At 41.8% G+C, this 17496-nt stretch overlaps 1 pseudogene; it reads right to left on the bottom strand.

The window, feature by feature from the left end:
• Positions 1-11925: 11925 nt before the first annotated feature.
• The window catches only part of LOC113916469, a 133579-nt pseudogene continuing 128008 nt past the window's right edge, over positions 11926-17496 (bottom strand).

Raw genomic sequence — 17496 nt, 5'->3', positions numbered from 1 at the left:
AATATCCTCTCTGTTCTACATGGACGGATCAGTTTAAGTTAACACAGGACCCAACCAGCCCACTAAGATTATAGGTCCTGGGTCAACTGATCCCCAAAGCAGGGAACTTAGGAGGCACTGAAGGAACCCCAGCCATGTAGATTGGGATGCAGGACAGAACTTTGGATCCAGTGAAGAATTTGAGTTCACTTAGTGATCCAAAGGAGAGACGAAATCATGTAATCAAGGACAGATCTAGGGTTTAGAGGAGGAGAATGCTGCTCTAGGGTATGTATACATGAGCATTTCGCTATGAGCAGATGTAGTCCCTGACAGGCAGACAAACACCAGGTCTTGCATTAACACACTACAAGGATTAGTTTGAAAGCCTCATGGAACACAGAAGGCTGAGTCTTAACGGATGAAGACTTCTATTCCCAACAGCTTTATTGGACTCTGGCTGTCTGAGGCCAGTTGCAGAAGTAGTGACCAAATAGTCTAGAGAACTTATGTATTGTGTACAGTAGCATCAATGCACCACTCTCCTGGGAAATCAGAAACATAGATTTGGGTCACACATGTACTGAATTTGGATAAAGGGACATCACTCATATATTACCATTATTAACTGATATTATTCATTGAGACGGATGTTTTTTCCTCTGCGTAAGACAGACAAAAAAGAACACAGTCTAGAGAATCAGAATCCTGGCTGAGCTACAATCAATCCCTATCTTCAGTTGGCAGATCAATTTTTGGAGATGAAAAATAATAAAAAGAAAATCTTAAAATTTAAATTCCATTTGCTCAGTGCTATCTGAGTATGGTTATCATTTTGTTTCATTGGTCCAGAAATTTATCAAATCCTAATTTGGCAGCATAACTTCTGTCATCCATTCTGCACACCCCTCCTCTATAGAGGGAGACTGTGAAGTCTTCCAAACTAGGTCCCCATACACCTGTAGAATTGCAAAGCTAGAAAGTAGCTCTAAAACCCAGGGTGTCCAAAACCTTTCATTTTGAAGATGTGAAAACCCAGAGAACTCCAAGGGTGAAGATGTCTATCAGATGCAAATTTCCAAGTGCTCTGAACTAAAATCAAAGGAGCGAGAAACAGATATGACCCTGGGGTTACGATGCGTCCCTACGTGCTGACCTCTGAATGTTCTCAAAGCTCCTGCCTGATTTCCTCCACGAGTGAGGGAGAGAAACACAGATACTCGTCAAGGCCAGGCTACTGGGAAAATGGAGCTTCTGACAAAGCTAGAAAAAATTTAAAATCACTTGCATTTTTATGGCAGATTATGTAGAATAATGGTATTGGCCTCCTCTTTTCCAAAAGGCTGATGTGGTGGTAAGAGGGCTGGAGCCTCCTTCTCGCTGGGAGACGTAGCTTCTTCACCGTTATAAGTCAAAACAGGAACAGGTGACTTAGGGAGAGGGAAATTGGAGTAAAGTTTTGGCCTTTTTCTAGTTCAGGCCAAATAAATTACTATAGTTCACACATAGTTCAGATGACCCCACTGGATGCACGCTCCATATTGAACACTGAGTTGGAAATTACTTATTTTGAAGTGATTTTTTTCTGGTCTAGCCATCTTTAAGCACAGATCTCTGTAAGCCAGGCTGGTGGCTGTGACCATGCTAAGTAGGTGGCAAGTCACCACCAACAAATCCCTTCCTTCCAAGGTTCTCCCTGACCTCCGCTGACCTCCCCATCCCCTGGACACCCTAATCTCATCCCTGTCCTCTCCCCCAGCCAGATGCTAGAACTCCACCACCCCTTAATGAGTATTTGCCTCTTCTCATCCTGGCTTATCATTTGGAGGGTAACACATTGTGATATTGTTATTTATAGTACAAATATGTATTTGGTCTGTGTCCCAGTTTCCGGCACAGAGCTCCTAAAACACTTGAAATTTCCTAAGTGTGGAGAATAGTAAAGGTGTCTTCTGTATGTTAATGAAGTGACTTTTGGAAAGCACTTAAGGATGGGGGCTGGTTGTCAGGGGAGTCAGTCCTGTGACTAGAGGGTTAGAACTTGCAGTCCCGGGGCGCTCAGTCGTTGGGCGTCTGCCTTCAGCTCAGGTCCTGGTCCCAGGGTCCTGGGATCGAGCCCCGCATCGGGCTCCCTGCTCAGAGGGAAGCCTGCTTCTCCCTCTCCCACTCGCCCTGCTTGTGTTCCCTCTCTCACTGTGTCTCTCTTTGTCAAATGAATAAAATCTTTAAAGAAAAAAAAGGACTTTCAGTCCCATCCCCCGACCTCCAGGGAGGAGAGGGGCTGGGGATTGAGTTAAATCACCAATGGCTAACACCCTATGTATCTCCACCTGGCATTGATTCATATCTTTTAATATCTTTTATAATAAATCGGCAATCTAGTGACTAAACAGGTTCCCTGAGTTCTGTTAGTCACTCTAACAAATTAACACAACCCAAGGAGGGGGTCATGGGAACCTCAAAACTGTAACCAGTTGTTCAAAAGCCCTGGACGCAACCTGGCCTTCCGATTGGTATCTCAAGGGAGGGCAGTCCTACAAGACTCAGCCCTGAACCTGTGGAATTGGATGCAGTTTTCAGGTAGATAGTGTCAGAATTGAGTAGAATTGTAGTTCATCCAGCTAGTGCCAGAGAATTGCTTGGTGGTGTGGGGAACCCCCACTCCAACACACACACATACATGCTCTTGCATGCCCAGCTCTCCTGCTCTCAGCTCTGTGCTCTGCTCCATCTATTTCTTTGAAGGTGGTATTGATGGCTTCATCCTAATATCTATGAGTCTTTTTACTAAGGGAAAAAATAATAACAAACTTCTATGTCCATTTACATGTGATTGCAATGCCTCTCCCTCATTTTTCTTCCTTATACTTTCTTGAAGGTGGTATTGATGGCTTCATCCTAATATCTATGAGTCTTTTTACTAAGGGAAAAAATAATAACAAACTTCTATGTCCATTTACATGTGATTGCAATGCCTCTCCCTCATTTTTCTTCCTTATACTTTCCTCATTTTTGAAAACACCCTGCAAGAGATTCAGGAACACATATCTTAATCTCAGGAAAACCAAACCAATGTTTTGGAAATTTTGTCTACTCTGACAGCATGAATGAAACAAAGAAGCAGCAGAGAAACAACATGTACTCAGCTGTCCAGAAGGTAGGTTTGGGAACTACATATTTTTAAGCTCAGATGACAGAAAGGAAATAATCTTGGAAGGGAAAGAAGTAAAAGACTCACATGCGTGCATCACCTTTTCAATTGCTGAAACCCCAGTTACTCTAAACGTGGCCAAGAAAAGTATGTTTAATCTACCAAACCACACTTGTATTTGCTTCTTGTGGGAAATACTGAATGAAGAGATGGAGAGGAGTCTACCTCCTCTGACTCGTATCCCTGCTATGAACACAAACCCCGGGGTTATGCTAGAGAAGACATAAGCCCCTTTTGGATATCTTTCAACAAAAGAAAGGAAAGAAACAGCTCATAATCTTAAAATAGACAAATATAATGTCTATGATCGGAAATCTTGGATTTTTTTCTTCACTTTTAAAGACAACATTCCATTCTTTTCTGGCTTTCATCTTCCTTATTGTTGCAAAGGTCAGCCATCAACATAACTGCTGCTCTAATAAAGATAATGTGTGTTTCCTCCAGCCGGTTTAATAATTTTTCTCATTATCTTTAATTTGATCAGTTTGAGAGGTGTCTTGATGGGGTTTTTCTTGGTGTTTCTGTTTTTTTTTTTTTTAAGATTTATTTATTTATTTTAGTCGGGGGGAGGAACAGAGAAGGGGAGAGAGAGAGAGAATCTCCAGCAGACTCCCTGCTGAGCATGGAGCTTGACATGGGGCTCAATCTCATGACCCTGAGACCATGACCTGAACCAAAGCCGAGTCAGACGCTTAACCAACTGAACCACCCAGGAGCCTCTTCTTTGTGTTTTTGAGCACAGAGTTTACTAAGCTTATTGAATTTGTGTGTTGATATCTTTCATCACTTTTGAACATCCCTGGACATTATTTCTGCACAGTTTACTTTTAACCTATTTCCACATAAACATGAGAACTGAGTCCCACACTTCTTTTAAGTTCTGTTAAGTTCTTTTTTTTTTTTTCCCTTTCTGTGTTTCAGTTTGGATAGTTTCAATTGAGCTCTCTCTGTCTCTTGATCCAATGAGTTTTTTATTTTTGGTTTTGTAGTTCTGGGGTCCAGAATATCTATTTGAATTTTCTTTTAAAATATTATTTTCTGTTATTGTCTCATTTTTAATAGTTGCTTTATGTATTTATTAAAAGATTTTATTTATTATTTATGTGAGAGACAGAGAGCACACAAGCAAGGGGGTGGGAGGAGAGGCAGAGAGAGAGGGAGAAGCAGGCTCCCGGCTGATCAGGGAGCCCGACATGGAGCTCAATCCAGGGACCCTGAGATCATGATCTGAGCCAAAGGCAGACGCTTAACCAACTGAGCCACCCAGCCATGCCAATAGTTGTTTTAAAGTCCTTTTGTGCCATTTGGTGGGCAGTAAATAGATCTGCCTTTGTGTCTTTTTCTTTTTTTCTTTGGTTGTCAGCTACATTTTTCTGCTTCCATATATATGTGTGTGTGTTTGTGTGTGTGTATATGTAAGTTTTCACCTGGCATTTTATGTACAAGAAACATATGAGGCGAAGTTAATGTTACTTGTCTATAGTCATACTTTGCCCTCTTCCCAGATAGACTAGGGGCTGGTCAGAAACTGAGCTGGGTCAAGATTGAATCTCAGTTTTTGGTAGCTTCAAGAGTGTCCCTCTTTTAACCCAACCCCTCCTTCAAGCGCCAACACTCTGGGTTTTTGTTTGAGAGCTTTGCCTGCCTCTGTCTTAAGTCCTGATAATTCTGTAGTTCAGAGATTTTGAATTTCTCTTTTTATTCCTCTGCCCCACACAGGTTCAAGTCTGACAAAGTTCTCGAGTGCAGGGTCTGCATGAGCTTATTGTATGTCCCTCCTTCTGGTAGGACATTCTTCTCCTGGGTCATCTGTGACCTCCCTCTGTATCCCCAGCCCAGGCTCCAGCTTGCTGGCAGCTGCCAACTTTATGGGGGTGTTTTGGCTCCACGTGGCTGTGGCAGCAAGTGTAGCCCCCAGGAACCCCACTGTCTGACCTTTCCCATGTAGGGTCCCCGACCTCAGTAAGCCCACGGTCAGGGTCAGCAAGTGCCCCTGAGAAAGAAAAAAGTAGGAGGTCTTAACTCACCTTGGAGGGCCTCCTCCTACTCTGGAATTTTATTTTATTTCATATTTCATATTTTATTTATTTATTTGACAGAGAGAGAGAGAGAGAGCACAAGCAGAGGAAGCAGGAGAGGGAGAAGCAGGCTATCTGCTGAGCAGGGAGCCCAATGCGGGGCTCGATCCCAGGACCCTGGAATCATGACCTGAGCGGAAGGCAGACCCTTAACTGAGCCACCCAGGAATCCCATGGAGTTTTAGTTCATGAAGTTCTGTTTACACAAATATCCAATAATTGCAAACATGCACATTTAATAATTTATCTATCTTCCTGTATATTTTTCTCTGGTCATTCCAATGTGAGTGACAGCCAGCCACAGTTAGTCAACTACTCGGAAATGGAGGTGCAAAAACCTGGATTTAAATCCCAACTTATGCACTTGCCAGAACTGGGGGCAATTCTGGACAAAACACTTCTCTCCGAGTGTCGGTCTTTTCATGTAGAAAGTGGGGTTGGTGTTGTATTAAATGCGTGACCTCCATCTGGAAGGTACACTATAAGGTTTTATATTTCCAACCTGCAAGTTTTCATCTTTCTCCCACAATATTTTTGACCTTTATTATTAATTCAACAATGACATGTTTTTAGGTTTGTTTTCTTTTGTAACCAATTCTTTTTGTGTCACCTGCTCCCTAGTGGTGAAAGATTGTAAGCTTCTGGGCATGATATTCATAGTGCGTAAAATATGAAACTGCACAGAGGAGCAATGTTCTGGAGCCCAGGCATCAAACCAACAGAGGCTTGACTCATGCCAATAGAACAGCAGCTTGTAGATCATCCAAGGGGAAGTCAAGGTCAAAACAAACCAAAGAAATCATCATGTGTCATTCCCCAACAACACAACCCTGGTGCCATTGTGTAGATTGAGTATATAGAACATGGTAAGGGGGGGGGCGGACTACAGGACTACATTTGAAGGTCAGAGAAAGGAGGTGGGCAGAGGAAGAGAGGCAAAGAGTGAGGGAATAACAACCAAATGAGCAGGAGCGAAGAGGATGCAGAGAGTGAAAGGTATGCAGGGACTCAAGGACCTCCACAAGAAGAGGCACAGACGCTAGCTGTGCGCCAAGGAAACTGATGAAAAACGGCCAGAGAAGGAAGGACGCTGAGTGAAAGGGGAGGCACCCAGCCGAGCGGTTGGCAAGATGTAAGGAGAACGGGAGAGCTGTGCTCAGAAGGAGGGGTGGGGAGACCGCAGGGCTAACCAAACGTAAAGAGCTTTAGCAGGAGAGAAAGGGCAGGAAACACTAGGACCTGGTCTGGGAGAGCTAAGGTTGCCGGGAGGAGGCAGGATGGAAGCTAAGTGCAGATGCAGAGAGAATCGAGATAGGGCTGGAAAAAAGGCAAATGAGAGAAAGAGTGGGAAGACAAGAAAATATGATGAAATGTAACATGTAATTCAATTAAACAGCTGCAGTGAGCTAGACACCTTGCAAACCTGAATTCACTTAATTCACCAAAAGAGCATGCAATGCATCTACTCTCTCCTCTCCATTTTATAAAGGTTTAAACTATTGCCCAAGGCCACGGAGTTGGTGGTTAAGCTGGAAATCCATTCCAGGTCTGTATGTCTCTAAAGATCCTGTCTTTTCCACTCTGTCAAGCACAGTGATAGGAGTGTGCCGGGTGAACAGGGGATCGTTGCTAAAAGGGATGACGGATGGAGACAGAGGGGCCTTTGATACAGGGCTGTGGACCCAAGGCTCTCTTTGTCAAGACTGCAAGTTGTCTTGCTCTAAAACAAATTAGATTTGCCAAGTTGATTTACCCAGTGTGGGAATGTCTCCAAAGCAAATCACCATCTCCTGGTGTTACACCACCCTGATTTAGGGAGGTGAACACCTAACTTACTCAAGCAAGTCTGAGAGGCAGTCTCTGTTCTCCAGTGGTAGCTTGATGTCAGATTGAATCAGCAACCTCTGAGAAGGCTGCCCTGGCTTCCTAGGCTGCCTCTATGAGAAAGCCACACTGTTTGCCCCGGGGACATGCATCCGTCAAGGAAAAAAACAGGGGACACATTACAAGACAGGATTGGAGCAAATGCAGGTTAAGTGCAGGTCACACACATGTACAGAGGAAATTGGAGCCAAGTTGTGACCCAAGGGCTTCCGGAGAAGTGCTGCATGCAGAATGGCTATGTTGGAAAGGGATCCCAGAACAACCAGAGGAGCAAACAACCCCGTCCTTCCGGATCCCGAATTCTGGTCATCTCTGTCATTCTGCAGTTATCACCTAGTGACAGCCTTGTCCCCAGCCTGATCCTCTTCTGTTTCACCATGCATGTGTCTCCTGGATGCATCTGCTTACCGTCCACCCGGCCATCCCATTCTATGGCTCATGGGACATTTGCTGCTCACTTGTTAGCTAATTTAACAATTAGCCTTAAAGAAAAAAAAAAAAAAATCTACCCTTATTTCCCGTATCTTCCTTTGATGCATTTTAAACTCAAATTACGTTTTCATTTTTGCTTGTCCATGAACCTGTCTTAGGATAGTTAACTTCAAGGATGAGAGGGGTTTGCAGCAGCATGGGGTTGTCCGGCACTGAGCTTTATAAAATGAACTTGAGTGAGTGTAAGAGACACTGCAGACTGGCCACATAAGGGTTCGGGGTAGTAAACTGTTTTCTGCTAATATGAAGTCACGAACTCTCTAGGAGCAAGAAAGCCCAAGCATCTCCAGGCCTCCTCTGTGGATGCACAGGTTCCCCTAGTCAAACCTTTACTTGCATGCAGATGTGCCACATGGCTCTTGGTCTCAGAGCCTGAACTATAATGTGAAAGGAACACAAAGCACGTTCCAAGGCCTTGACAGTTGATAATCAGGCATCACTTTCTTCTAAATGCATGCAATTTGAAAGTAGAAAACCAGACCACCTTCTAGACTTACCTCTGCATCTCACTGTCTTGCGCATTCTTGGGAAAGTAGCTTCAATTCTCAGGGACTAAAGTATTAAATCTGGGAAAAATAAAAAGCCAAGCTAGAATGATTCATCAAAATTTCTTTCACACCTAACAGTGATCCTGAGATGATTCTTCTAGCAAAGAATACAGCCTTATGAAATTGTAATTTGCTTTGTTACTAACTTGTCAGAATGCTATTGGATAGGTCAGTTATGTCCTTTCCTTAGGACTCAGTTGTCTCAACTGGACTAAATCAGTTGCAAACTGGTTGCCCAGGGCCCCAAACCCTCTTGAATATGCCTGTGTTTTATTTAGTCCTGTCACTATACGTATAAGTATGTACATGTGTGTTGGCATTCATATACCAAATATTGTTAAAGTAAGATATTTATAAGTATTTATAAAAGTTATTTGTAATCGAGGGTATCCTGACAAGTCAGAGGACCTGGCAACATGGAGCCTGCTTTCCTTCCCGGAGCATGAGTTCCTGGGTGTGAGCACCTTCTTTCTTTTGACCTGGTTTGTGTTTTCCCGGCTCCCACCTCCCTTGTGATGCATTATTACTCACTTTTTATCATCTGCCTAGCCCCTGAAGTGTCTGAATTTCTGGCTGCTGAGATAATTTCTAGGATCCTTTCAACTTTAAAATTGTGTGACTCTAGGCATCAGACGTGACCTCTGCTCTCAAGAATGTGTTTTCAATCAATGAAGAAAATGATTGGGAATATAAAGGATCTAAGGATCACGGGTGGTGTCTTCATGATTATCTGCCAAATTACTTTCTCTCCTCTTTTGTGTATTTTTTCATGAAGGATGCCTGCATCGACTCCCCTTGACATTAATTCTATTATTCCTGTGCCTACGACAGGTATGCAAAACTACAAAATCCTTACAAGGGATTTCTTTATCACAGCCAAAGTTAAGAGGTCTGCTAATTGTTAATGCTAATAAAAGTAGCTGCTATTACTTGGCTTTTAAAATATAATTACATGACAGGAATGCTCTGCTTCATTTTCCTCACATAGCCCATGTAATCACCATGTAACAAAATTAGCGATGGATGAGGCTTCCTTGAAAAGGCAGACTTAGCCATTTAGGAGATGGGAAATGTCCGAGATTTAAAACAAAAAAATCATTGAAACCTTTTAGTGGATCCAGGGAGAAATTAAAGCACAACCAGAGGGATCTTTTTAAAGTGTAAGTCAGATCAGGTAACTCCGCAGTTGGAGCCTGTCGAAAGTTTCCCACCCGTGACAATGTCAACACGCCCCACATGACCTTCGCAACCTCGCATTATGCCCCTTGTCTCAGGTTCTCAAGAGCTTCTTCATCTCACATTGCCCCAGCCACCTGGCTTCGTTTCACACTTCCTTCTTCCAAGCTTCCCGGCATGCGTTCACTGCTGGATTTTCACATTCTAGTGCCTCCGCCAGACACCGTCCTCCTCCAGGTATACATGCACTGGCCGCTTCTTCACCTCCATCGGCTCTGAGCTCAGGAGGCACCTGCTCCGTGGCTCTTCTGCAGACCTCCCTACAACACTGAGACCCCACCCTGCAGGTGCTCCTATATCCCTTCCTGCTCTTTCCTCCACAGCACACATCACTCACTGGTGCACTGGGCATCACACCATGTGTTTACTGTCTGTCTTCACCCCTGAAGACAGGTGTTTTTGTCTGGCGTGTCCAATGATGTATCCCCAGGAAATAAGAAGGGCGTGTGGCATATAGTAAGTATTCGATAAGTATTGGTGGAATACTGAACAATCGTACATTTATCTAATTTCCAAAAAAAGATTTGAAATGGCATTAAACATTAAGTCTCGCATATGACTTGTCAGTGGTTGAAGGATTAAAAACTGGATTTGACCTCTAGCTCAACTGCAGAACAATCTTATAGCACCTTCTTTGAGATTCATGTTATTTTAGTGCTTCAGGCCACTTCTAGGAATGTGGCGGCCCTCTGTGACCACTGTCTCTCCCCCACCACCTCTCCCAGTTCCTGAAAGGACACTTGGAAGCCAGTTTGTCCCCATTTATCCCTTGTCCCCCCCTGTCTATGCACTGCCCTTCTTTGCCCACTAAGCCCTGTGGACTGCATCACAGGCATCCCTTCCCCTGACATCCAGGAGCGTTCTTCAAAGGGGCACATCCAATGAGGAGAGAATAGAGGGACTTCTTGCCACTTCCCTGCTCTGGAGTGTCTCTTTCCAAGGCTGGCCCTCCATGTCTACAGTGCAGTGCACACCTCCTTTTCAGGGCTCAGCTTCCAACCAGCCTCCAGTAATGATGCTCCTCCCCTATGGCCTTTCAGACTCAAGGGTGGCAATGATTTTCTCTCGCCAGCACGTCAGTGTCATATGCTCATTCCCCTCACCCAGGCTCCCCTCTTAAAGAGTCCCTTCATTTAAATGTCTCTTCAGGAATGCAGTGGAGTGTGCCTCCTCCCTCTGGTCTGTATGCTTCTTGTCTGTCTGCCGGTCCTCCCTCCCGTTTCCTGCCTGATCCAGCACTTTCTCGAGGAGGCAGAGTCAGACTCAATGTGGACTCTGACAGGGTACACAATCCCACACACAAAGCATTGTCTTGCCCAACATTGAAAATATCTCTTCGTTTGTCCAAAACACGTCTTGAACACTTACTGTGTGCCAGATGTTAAGGAAAAATCCTCGCTACGAATTGCGTCATTTCTAGTGTAGACGGATAGCAGGCAGCACCACCCGTGTGGTGGTCATCGGAGGAATGCAGAAGCATTCTGTGAAGCTTACCCACACACCCACCCAGAAGAAGATTTTCAATGTGCCACGGACCTGTGGCTTAGCATGGAAGACAGTCTTGGGTCTGATAGAGACCCTGGTCACCTCCAACCCCTTGTGTTCTGAGAAACATGTAAAACAAAAGAAGAGACTTGAGTATCTTTTTAGGAGTTGTTAGAATGAAGCTCCCTTTTCCAATGAGTTGAAGACAGGGAAAAAGCCCTGGTCATAATCTTCCCAACAGTGGTAGGTTAGTGTGGACTGTTCCATCTCAACCTTCTTTCTTTCCTCAGGACTCACCTATCCCACACTGTGAGATTGCTAACATTTGTTAAATCATGCCCCTTGTTAACTTTCTGACAGGTATATAAGAGCAAGGGATAGCAAGGGTGTATTTGCTTAAAAAAATGGTAATACACACCTAGGATTTCTAACCTGGAACTCTGTAGGACACAGACAACCCCGGCCATCACCCTGAACACACTCTTTCAGCTCTGCTCATAGACAAAGCCAGGAGGTTCCACAGCCCTCGCATTTGGGGCCTGGCCTTCTTGTTTTGATGTATCTCTTTGTTTCCATCATTTTCTGTCACTCAGTGCCCTGTGTGAATTCAAGCTTCTCCTACTGTCCTTACTTCATTCCCTGCTTGATCCTGCCCCCTTCCATTTCCACCCACACCTTGCCCCCGCTCTCACTCATCAACCTGAATCACAGTGATCCCCTAACACTTGTCCCCCTGCAAGATTTGAACAAAAATATCCATTTTGGTCCCCAGGAAGTGTTCACAAGTAAAGTTTTTTCTGGGGTCTTATTTTCTGTGTTAAAGTTAATTAATATGGTTGATACCAGTAGAGTAGTTAAGTGTTCAGTGTGGCAATATGGCAGTGTTCGGTGTCAGAAGGATATAAGCTGTGTTTTGAATAGTTAATCATTTATTGGTAAGTCCATGGTTTCAGTGGCAATGATAAATTCACATGAACAGGAGACAGTATCAGGTCAAACAAATAGATGCTCCCTAATCATCACAAAATCTGTGGCCATTAGGGCTGTCACATGGAAATCAATGTTGCTCAGAAGCCAAATCTTAAGAAGACAGATCCTCTTATTAGTCCAAATGGAATAGTTCTATAATACCTGGAATCTGTAGAATCTTGCCGATCGTCATCTTCTAACCAAACATGACCTGTTGGTGCATAATCATGGCTTGTAAAGAAATCTGATGGACTGTTGGTGAGGATTTTGTCTCCTTCCGAACCAAGTATTCTTACAAACACTTGATTTGGATCACTAGAGCTTTTTGCAATCACAGTGTCACCTCTTTGGACACCGTGAAAATGTTGATTAAGATTTTTTGCAAAGAAAATGTCTCAGTTTTGTAGGGAAGGCTCCACTGATGGTCCCCTACATAACAGTACCACTAGGGTATTCAGAAGCATAAGTATATGCATAGCCATACAGAAAAATACAGCCAAGATGGAAGTTTTTTGCCCAGAACACCATGAAGCAAGGTTCTGTGTAGATTTTGTCACCACTGGCCATAGATCTATTCTACAATACTTTCAAATTTGAGGGCAGTTGTGAGACTTCCAGAAAATAAACAAATGAAACAAAAACATCTAAAGCCTGTCTCAAAGCCTGTGTGGGTGATCTACTATTTCAGGATTCCTCTGGCTCCAAAGAAGACCCTAAGGGCCTAAGCTTTTTAACTTAATGAATATTTCTTATATTTGTCCCTGCAATAATCTGTGTGTTTTGCCTCTGTCCACTGGAGAGATGCTATACTGTACTTTCACTACATTGGATTCTGGAGAGTCTAACAGTGAGAAATCCCCATCTCACCCCGTCCATTGACCCAGGATAGGCAGAGGGAGAGGGAAGGAGGGGGAGCTTCAGGAGGAAGATGAGAAAATGTTTTTAGTTCTGGAACCAGGAGATGCATTAACTCTCTACCGCTGTCTATCCAAGGTATAGAGTCTTGAGGCCAGTGAATTGCTGTCTTTGCGTTCATGAATTTCAGTTGGAATACTGTCACTTGTTATCAAATAGTTCTGAATAATACAGTAAGATGAGATTATTTTTCTTCACAGTTTAGGATAAAAACAATACCTACCTCTAGGATTATTGTTCAGGTGAAAATTTGAAACAAATCTCATGAAAATGTTGGTGAAATATAAAATCCTAGATAGCCATTACATGGAATTATTGTTAATTATGGCTTGGCACTTGCTGACTTAGCAGATGTGTAGATTCCATGTTGATTAAGGTTTCCCTGTATTAATTTTTTAAAAGATTTTATTTATTTATCTGAGAGAGATAAAGAGAGAAGAAGTGGAGGGAGGGGAAGTGGAGAAGCAGACTCCCCATGGAGCAGGGAACCCAGTGCGGGACTTGATCCCAGGACACTGGGATCATGACCTGAGCCCTGAGCTCAAGGCAGACGCTTAACCGACTGAGCCACCCAGGTGTCCAGCATTTCTCTGTATTATTTACAAAATAAAAGGACTATGGAAAGAGAGAAAAACCTGCCCAACCATCTTCTTTGTCCTTTCCCCTAGAATCCCGATGTTCATAAACCAAGTCTTATGCCATCTGGCTTCTGAAATCAGGAAAAAAAAAAACCTGGTGTGTTCAGGATGGCATGTCCCTAAAATCATGATTTTTAACACTGGTTAAGTATCATATTACCTTTGGAACTAATAAAAATAAATACATTCCTAATGATACTCTCTTCTTTTAGTAGGTCTTGGGTGAGTTGCCTGCGTCTGTATTTTAACACTGTGTAAGTTTCTGATTTATTCAGCAAGTATTTATGAGCGGTTTACTACATGTCTGACACTTAGTAATGATGAGCGAGACAAAAATTCTGCCGCTACAGAGCATAGAATGCCCTAGGTATCTGGGTAGAGCAGAGAACTATTGTAAACATTTCCAATCGCAAATTTTTCTCCATGATTCACTGGTTAATTGGAACTGTGTCACTTTAAATCCAATCCAAGTCTCAGACCCCTGGGTTATATTCAGCTTAGTTAGCTGAATGTCTTAGCTAGATGTCTTTATTTAGTCCTATTATATTTTTTATGCATGAGGTCTTTTAGGAAACTAAAAATTCTGTCAACAATTTGAGATAATGGACATTTTAGATTATTGTACTAATGGTCAGTAAAATATACCCCAGGTTAAACAAAGAGCTTTATCTCTTGTATGGATATTATTTACAGTGAGACTGAAGGCTTGGATGTTTTAACAGTTTTTTTTTTTTTTTCCCAACAAGGAGATTTGATAGGGTGCTTGCATGCTATAACCTGAGAGCCCAGTGAATCAATACCTGTGATTGAAGAACAGATATCCTTTCTCTGAGAGGCCACATTGGGTTGACATTTCACCTTTGAGGGTGACTCACTAAAAGCAGTGAGTTGGAAGGGGACCCACAACAGGTCAACAAGATGAGACAAATCAACCCTAGAAACCATAAAGTGGAAGATACAAAGGCCATAATCTTTCTGTAGAAAAACGTAATACCATTCTCATTTGTTTACTTTTGCAAAGAAGACAAAGCCTTTGCTTTTGTTTTCTTGACCTCTAAATGAACACTCAATTTTGTGCCCATGAGAGGTGGTGGGAAGATGGGGGCTGATTTGAGGAGTCAAGATGTCAAAGTGTTAGTCCTGATGCACGACTTACTCAACGTGCCCCTGAAATATTCATGTTTCCAGTTTTCTCTCTGCAGAGAAAGAGAGTTTACAAGATGCGCTCCAGCTCTAACCTGATTCCATCTGCTTTTTGGCAAATTCATTATTGTCTTAGCCATCAATTATTAACGTAAAATCTTTTGAATCAATGCTGCTATAAATAAAAACTTCCCTTAGATAAAAATCTAAGCCACAGGTGAAATTGGGCAATACTTCTACCCCACCTCCTCAGGAAAGTTCCCTATTCCGTTGTTTCTGGCAATGCATGAATTATTAACATGGCAACAGTGTTTACATTTCAGAGGTTACCTTTCAGAGGTTACCTTTCCGAGGCCGTGAAACTGACATGTAGAGTTCTGCTTTCAAGTGTATTCAATGAGGGTGTTCATGTTATTTTTTGAGGTATATTTAATGGGTATATACAAACCCAATCATCCCTAGTAACTTTTTTCTTTTCCTATTTTCCCTCTTCAAGTTCCACAAAAGAGTCTTTTAGATGTTAGGAATGATGTCCCACTGGAAGAAAGGTTAGGGAAAATTATACTTAGACAATGTTGCTTCATTTTATCAATCAATTATTTCAGGCCAGCAGCCTGAATATGCCTTGTGCTTTTGGAATACTGGTTGTTTCTTTTACCCTGTTTGCTGGGTGATTTCAGAATAAAATCTTCTCTAAATGTAAAGGATTTTAGTTGTTTGAACATGATTTAGGCTTTTCCTCTCCTCTTTAAAGTGTAGCTTCTTTTAACTGCCATCAGCAGAGAAGTAATAAACAGATCATTAGCACTGATGATGTCATAATGGGTAATGGAAAACCATTAATTTTCATAATATCATCATTAATTATAGCTAACATTGAAATGCTGTGGGGCTGACTTTGTCTTATTAAATGAAGCAAATGCTTTGAAATATTAATTAGTAAGATCAATCTCAATAAATTGGTGATAGCAAAATTTATTGTTTAAAAACGTTTAAGCACACAAAGTAAAGAAAGTTTTGTAGTTTAAGAAGACACCATTAATATCATTTAGTGCTTCCATTTTACATCACATTATGCCTTGGAAAATCACCAGAAAATTCCAGGAATATCTGTTAATTTTCCTCAATCTCAGTTTTCATCATCACACTGAGAATGATATGGCCTATTTCCTATGTTAGTGTGTGGATTAAATGAGATTATTAATGGGAAAGTATTTATAAATAATCAAACACCTCATGCCCGTGAAGGATCACTTATTACTCCAATAGGCAAGATGGGCTTGGCTGGAGGAAGGTTCACCCTTCACTTTGCATTTCCAAAATAATAATCATAGTTTCACCAAAGATCACAAATAGTCAACAGTTAATATCCTGTGTGCCAGCCATGTCTTTAAGCCCTTTTGATAGATTATTTTAGGTAATCCTCATAACAAACATTTAAGGAAGATATTTTAATGCTCACTTCACCAAAAACAAAACAAAGAAGATTTATGAGGCTAAGTTCCCTGCTCAAGGTCACAAAGGTGACAGGTGATGGCACCAGACCTCGTTTATCACAGAGCCCACGTCCTTAAACACAAGGCTATTCTGTCTCAGAGAATATCTAGGCAGCTTCCCTGGATTAGTCTGCATCATCAAGTCTCTGGTAGACCAGTTGGTTTTCTGTAATTATTTTATTTAGGTCAACATATGAGGGAGGAATCAGTGAAGAGACTGAGGTTGGATAAAGAATCTTCAGGGGAGGTACTTGAGCTGGCCTGACATATGTAAAAATGAATTGGTGAGAAGACTATATCTGTATGGTCTCCAAATGAGTGAATGCCAATTTTGCTATCATCACTATGTCAGTACCCAAAGTTCAGGGAGATGTAGATTTGTTTTTAAGAAATGTATGGCATTTTATCTGATCCTAAGTAGTAAATTTTAATCCTTATATTTTTAAGAAATTGAATTTGAAAAACAAACAGAAATAAAATTTAATAGTATGTGCTCCTGTGCTCTCATAATACTGTGTGCATATGCCAGTTATGACCCTTCCTGACTTATATGTCAATTGATTGGTTTTCCTGTTTTCCTCTTGACTCTACAATTCTCAGGAACTGTGAACATCACTCATTTTAGGAGTTAGCATAACATGGGGATTAAGACTCTGCCCCACCCCCAAAACAAGGTAGTGGTGTGACTATAGGCAAATTATCTTTTAAAACATCACTTTTCTCATACTAACTTGGAGTTAATAATAATGTGAAATTATAAGTTTCTCGGGATGATTAAATGAGACTGTATATAGAACCTGGCTTGTAGAAGAACTCAACATAGGGAGACTGTTATTGTCACCAACAACTAACCTGAAATAGGAAACCATTAATTTTGAATTAATTAATTGATTAATTGATAACAGGTTGATTATATCCAGAGCTGTCCATAAAGAAAACCACTTCCTGTGAAATAGTAAACTTCCTATCATTAATAAGGAAGACACTAGATGCACACCTGGCAGGTGTGTAACAAGATGGTAGCTTAAGAAAGTGTAGAGTCAGTCCTGCCCAAACTTTCATGTCTGTGAGTCTATGAGCTGCAAATTAAATTCAGTATCATCTAAGATTCTTTTAAAGACATGTTTCCATTTGTCTCTGAAGTAATGAAACAGGATAATATTGATATAATTTACATTTGGGAATCACATTAGCAAGAGGTTTATTTATAAACCATGGCATTTGCATGTAGAAATTTATTTTAATGTTCACTACTTAAAGGATTGTATTGGGAGCTATTTCTCAATCTCTCACTTTGCCAAGAAGATGGCTGCAAAATGAATATTGTCTGCTTAATTATTGATGCTGCATTGATTTGTTTTCTCATAGTCCAAGGAACAAAACAAAAAAATCCATTCAGAAATATAAGCAATAAAGTCATGG

This window comes from Zalophus californianus, chromosome 4 (genome assembly GCF_009762305.2).
Source record: "Zalophus californianus isolate mZalCal1 chromosome 4, mZalCal1.pri.v2, whole genome shotgun sequence".
In the NCBI taxonomy this organism is placed as follows: Eukaryota; Metazoa; Chordata; class Mammalia; order Carnivora; family Otariidae; genus Zalophus; species Zalophus californianus.
Note: the sequence above shows the minus strand (reverse complement) of the source record. Positions and strands in the feature narration are given on the sequence as shown.